Source organism: Pararge aegeria, chromosome 5 (assembly GCF_905163445.1).
Source record: "Pararge aegeria chromosome 5, ilParAegt1.1, whole genome shotgun sequence".
NCBI lineage: Eukaryota > Metazoa > Arthropoda > Insecta > Lepidoptera > Nymphalidae > Pararge > Pararge aegeria.
The window spans coordinates 16,156,780-16,163,654 of NC_053184.1; positions in this window are offsets into that span (position 1 = coordinate 16,156,780).

Genomic DNA, 6,875 nt, shown 5'->3' on the forward strand with positions numbered 1-6,875 from the left:
CTAGGAAAAAAGCCATAATAACACATTTGTCTCCAACAATGCAACATTAGATGGCTTTCGAGATTACAATCTCGTGAGATAGTCAACTGTCGAAACGGTATACGCAGCGATGACCAACCTTCAACAAGGTAGACAGACGAAATCAAGTGAGTCGACGGGCCAGGACCGTGGATTTTGGAACTCCCTATAAAAGACTTATGTTGTTTATGACCAGTGGATGTCAATCGGTTGACACGATGATGATGGACTTTTTTGTTCCGTTTTCACCACACTTTAATTTTAGACCGTATCAAAAACATCACAATGAATTGTTAAATCTATGCATCCGCATTAATTTTACTCATCACGAACTTAGTAAACCTTAGTTTAAGTAATTCCCTTCAACAAATCTCTCTCCAGTCATCCCGTAAACGAGGATTTGTAAATGTTAATACGACTGTCGTCGTCGTGCATATTGAGAAGGTCAAAGAGATCGTTCGCATGAATGATAAAGTAGGCTCTGAAGACATTTACACTAACATATTCGCCTGTTGAAGTTAAATAACAAAATTGTGTTAAGACACCAGCCTGACAGTACATTGTATACCTAACCAGATTTAAAGTCTATTTTTTCGTAACTTTGAAAAATTGCATCGCTATTTAGTGTAAAGTTTATTTTAAATCGTTAAGAAACCAATACATTTTTAATTACAAAAAGGAAATCACTCTATATTTTGTTTGTATTCATTTGTTTAAATAAATCGTGTTGTACACTTGTTTTTCTTTTAAATATAAAAATAGTGAAAATCTATTTTTTAAGACTAGTCAGAAGAAATAGAGTGAACATAAGGGTTTGATAGTGAAAAACTTCTAGGGATAAATAATTATCGAGAAAGTAGCTGTAGCCCGCGTTCTTCGTCCAAAATGACTATAATAGTTTTAAAAAAAATCTTGTAGTAACCGTTTGTTTTCCTGAGATAAAAAGTAGCCGTTCTTACGCTCCGTTCTTTCAACTTACTGTATGCCAAAAGTAAAGTTGATTCGTGAATTAATTAGGACGTAAAGAAAGGACCAACAAATAAACACACTTTCGCATATATAATATTAGTACCTACTTAAGTATAACTGTGCCTACAATGTTTAAAAAAAAGGATGCACTGCTCACATTTAAGGTTCAAGGTGGTCACGGTAGTATGGTGACGGCAGATCAGAATACAGTTCTCACCACCCTTTCCTCTTCTCACGGGTGGCGTACGAGGCGATCAAGGGAATAAATATAATGAAGAGCGGCCTATGTGCTAACCTTTTGCCGTGCAGCATGGTGATTATGGGCTAAGCATTCCGTTGGAAGAGTGTTTTAGGCCATCAGTGGACTACGCTATTGATGATGGATGATGCGGTCACGGATCCTTCATCTTTATATACATACGTAACCTGAGAATCCGAGCTCGTTTTCTAAGTCTAAGCCTTCCTAACTGTAGTGTGTAAACTTATCCTGAGACAGCAGGCTTTTACCTTCAATTTAAGGTGCTTGTATCTTACTATTAATGGAAAAGTTTCATTACAGCTTACTAAGGTAAAAAAATATAAGAAAAAAACTCTACAAAGTAACGAAACATTTCAAATATTTTTTAGGATATTAAAGCATTACAAACTGTTTAACAAGATAAAAAGGACGACAAAACACTTCGGAGCAAAATAACTGAGATATTAAAGTATCAAGTTTCTGAATTGAAAGCATTCCGTCGCTTTCGGTTGCCATTTTAAAAATCGCTCGAAATTACCCGTTAATTACACAGACTGAGACTCTCGGGGTATTAATTAGTACTGCCAGTACTCCTCTGTAACATTATCTTACAAGTTTTGCTCCTTTTGCTATTCAAAATGGTTCTTAGTTCTCGATGTTTAATAAGCTTCAAAAATCCTTTCATTATTTCTCATGGAATTAAAACAGAAGTATCTTCTTATTTTTAAGCTCTAAATATTCATTTTCCACAGTAGGTACAGTATCTTACATTTTGAAGTGTGAAGTGTTTTAATATGTATTTTTTTAACCTGTGTTATAAACTTTTTGGGATTCTTAGACACAAAAGAGGCAAACAGAATCTTTGTAATAAAAGTTTGTCTGTACGCCCGTCCGTTTGTCTCTCTGTAAAAGTAAATGTGTAAATTTTACTTTTAATGAATTTTCCTTAAGTTTCTTAGCGCTATAAATTTTCAACTAAAAAAAACTATAATTCGACTCACTAATTGCAATTAAACTCTATAGGGTGACCAACAAGTTTTGAAATTTTGTACGAAGGTAGTCTTTTGTCACAAGTAAAGAGAAGAATCCTAAAATCAATAATTTAAATTGCCGTGTTGAATTATTGTGAGAAATGGAGGTTCGAAATGTAAAATGAGGTCACTAGGTCAAATTGGAGATTGTAGTAAAAGACTTAAGTTAGTTTGTATGTTCTAAATTTACTAGAATTTAAAAACATCCCCAACTTCAAATATCGTGTATATTATTCTAATAGTCAAGCCATTTATTTGTTACCAATATTGAAGGAGTTGTGATAAAATATGTGATCCGCGACGGCAGCGGCCATCTTGGATCGTTTTTCATCATACATGCTAGCTAAGAACACTGTCGATTGATTCACCTTTAAAAGAAGAGAAACAAAATAAAATCGGTTCTCCCGTTCAGGAGCAACGATGCCACGCACGCACTCAAACACACACATACACACACCCAGACACATCGGGTGTTGATAACTTTTTGCTTCGTTTTTGACTTGTAGTACTAAGCTAGACAAGTAGGTATTTAGGTAGGGCATGACAATCTCAATGTTTCTGAATCCTTATATTCATCAGAAATAGTACGCAGTGCGGCTTTCAAAGCATTTAGATTGGACAAAAATCCAATCGTTTTGATTCTCTAGCGTAAATGCTTTAATCCAAATCTGGACATGAGTTTTCAATAGCGCTTTTACTAACCTTTTAGGCAATCCTTTGAAGCTCTGTGTGACCCGCTATTACTGGTATTAAAAGTCCTCTGCCTAAACGGTTTTGGTGTCAGTTTTTAGGGTTCCTAACGAAAGAGCCCATCTTACAGATTGCTTTTTGGTAAACCGGAATGAAAAACTTATCCGACGCAATGTAAGGTTTTTTGCTCCAAAGCACAATTACACCTATAGTATTGGAACCCAATGCCGGTTTACTTTAGAAGGGTTACGCTCCTGTACAATCACTCGCGCGTTGGCATCGTGTTATGGTTGGTTAAACGTGGTTTGGAGTTCTCGAGTATCTATAATCATTATCAATTCATTACCGGCCCAATACAAGTCATATGATACATCTAGGAATGCACACGCCTTTGTGAATATTATAGAGAACTCTCAGGCATACAGGTTTCTTCATGATGTTATCCTTCACTGTTAATCCATTGTTTACAACGCATAAAACTCCGAAAAGCGAGACGTGCGTGCCAGAGATAGATTTCGGTGGCCCGAAATGTTAAGCGTAATCTTTACCAGTTGGCAGTCTTTATTGCAGGTATATAAATAGGAGATTAAGGGGTAATATTTCAGCTTATCCCTAGTCTGGAGTAGGTTTGTTATTATTACGGTAGACATAAATTTTGCATTTTAAAAAACTTCCTACTTTCAATATAGTTTATATTTTTCTACTAGTCAACCCCTTTCATTTGATTAATACCCATATTGAGGGAGTTGTGTAAAAATATGAAAACCACACACACACATACTCAGAAAGACACGTCAAACTTATAACATCCGTATAAGTTTTTGCGTCGTTTTGCGGGTTAAAAATGAGAAGTTCTTTTCATTAATTACTTATTCTAAGACTTAGGTACCTAACCTCCCTAGGGAAGGCCACTTTAAAACCACTGGGCTAACTCCCCGGCAGAAGAATATGGGAATTTTAATTTTAGAATTTTTGTCTGGTTAGACGATTCGTCCGTGGCTGGTAACCACCCTACTGACAAAGAAATACCGCCAAACTAATTAGGTCTATATAAACCTTTTCAATGAATGCCATACCCCTGACAGGATAGCACGTTATTATCTTAGAATGCATCATAACTTACCACCAGGTGAGATTGCAGTTATAATGATTTCATAGGAGTATTTTGTAGTTGAATTAATAGTTTTTGTTCATACGTATAAGAAACTGTGTTATAATAAATTACCTCAAAATTCCCTAAATTATAATTACATAGTAATTATTTGAATTTCAATACAGGAAATAGTATCAAACACGTTTTATATTTTTATTTATTATAAATATATTCGTGCAGTTATGTAAAAGTGATATTTAATTGATAAAATTAATAAAAGTTAATAAAATTAAATTATGAATATTATTTACACAAGAGCAGCATACTTTTGATGATTTGTAATGAAATAGTTAGATTATTGATCGGTGTCAACACTTGTCAATAATCTAACTATTCACCTACGAAATAGGAGGACTAAAAAGAAAATCGGCGATGTATTAGCCGTTCCTAAATTCTCTTTTCTCTGTGATTGGCAAGAAATTCTCTATGCTAGCCCGGAGTTCAGAAATTTGTGTGCTCCGTTTCTCAGAGAGCTATTACTCTCAGTCCGGGATACTATAACGAACATCTGATAATACGTAAATGAGTCTAACAAATGGAAAATGAGAAAATTGAGATTGTCATGCCCTACCTAAATACCTACTTGTCTAGCTTAGTACTATAAGCTAAAAACGAAGCAAAAAGTTATCAACACCCGATGTGTCTGGGTGTGTGTATGTGTGTGTTTGTGTGCGTGCGTGGCATCGTTGCTCCTAAACGGGAGAACCGATTTTATTTTGTTTCGCTTGTTTTAAAGGTGAATCAATCGACAGTGTTCTTAGCTAGCATGTATGATGAATAACGATCCAAGATGGCCGCTGCCGTCGCAGATCCCATATAACAAATTCGTCAATAACTCTCAGTACTCTTACTCTACTATTGCAAAGGAATCCTATTAATGGGCATATTGCAGCAGTAGGACATAAATGGGCTGAGAGGCTGAAATAATGATGATGAAATTCCCCATTATTTTGAAATACATGAATGTAAATTCAATATAAATTAACATTTAATGAATATTGTTTTAATATTAAAAACATTTTACTAACAGCTGATAGGTGCTCTGATTCCAATTTGCTTAATCGAATGCAATGAATACAGGCTTTATATCGATACATCAGAAATATGGAATAATATATTATTCGATAAATTAATTGAGTACTCGTGGCTCTCTTTTGCGTTCACCCGTATAATAAAGTAGATCCACGAGCTTATCAAACAAATATATTATAGAGAAACTGGATGGGAATTTGCTGACCGAGCGAAAAAAATCATTGTTTCCTTGAGGAATTTATACGTCGTTGTGCTCTTACCATAATCTTTAATTGCTGGGCACTTTATAATCATTAATAAAAATTTATATTTATGTAGTAATAGATGATAGAGCTCGTCCGGGGACGTAGTATTGCCATTCTTGTCTTCCCATTGAAAATATTTCACTATCGAAGGTGGTAACCCAAGAACCACAATAACAAGTCAATTGTTTTATATTATAATAACTTTACTAGAGATATGCTTTTACGATAAATCATGATTAAATGTAATATCAATTATCAAATAGTTTCTTTAACTACTATCCTTAAATCTTACTTGACCAGTACATTATGGCTCATTTAAATCGAAGAAATTTCTTAAATGATTATAAATTGTAATAACTATCTCTATATTAATTATAATTCATTGAAATAATATCCAAGCAGTTGCTGTATTTTAAATGTTTATGAATAACATTAATAAGAATAAATCAAGTAGTCTACTGCAGTAATTTACTACAGTTATGGTCTACCAACTGCAAAGATAAAACGGTTCAAGTGTGACAATACTTGTACAACTCATGTAGATGCCATACTCAAAAATAAAACATTTACAGAACTTTTTAAAAATATGTAAACAATAATATTCCAATATTTTATTAAGTAAGGAAAATAAGTAGGTATATTTCTGTAATAAAATATTCTCTGACTATATCCTAACGCGTGAGAGTTAGCTCTATAACCACATATTCGATCACGTGAAAGTTAGTTACGATTTGTATGCAATCGAAAAAGCGCCATCTAGTTACAATACTAGGAAATCGTAATGCCACGAAATCGAATAAGTAGTAGCGGGCAGTGACGCAGGGACAATGCACGGACACGACAAACTAACAGGCTCAAAGCCAATGATGGCGGGCCCTAGCCCTTAGAAAGGGGCTAAAATAACTAATACCAGGGCAGCATAGCTGCACTGCGAGTATGACCCGGATAGGGAGGCGTAGCCTCGAGGCCCGTACCCCCGACCGGTATATTGGCCGCTTGGAGATGACCTGCACGAGAGAAAAAGTAGGAAAATATCACACTAGGCACCCTGATAGACGAGATGGGTAGACATAACTCTCTCGAGCGAGCATGTTAGCACTACTGGTTGATTACGCTGGTGGTAGGAGTGATAGTTGATTGTAAGAAATGTGAACTGTTCACTCGTTGACGATAACTCGTAGAGAATTGACACGATCAATATCGTGCCTAGAATTTTACGTGTTGAAGAATTTAAATGGGCTAGGTGCCCTTAATTCTAGATCTTGTCTTACTCGACATATTAATAAGCAAAAATATTTATTAGACTCAATTGATAGTGCTATAAAAAGCAATGGCGACAGATTCGGATTATTAAAATTAGGAACCTATACCAAGTTTGGCTCTGTAATGCTAATTCGCCCGCCTAGCGGGATAAATACTGACTTTGGTTACATTGCACATGATTGTTGCGTTAAATCGTATTGTTTACTATATACTGTAGTGAAGTATTACAGTTCATC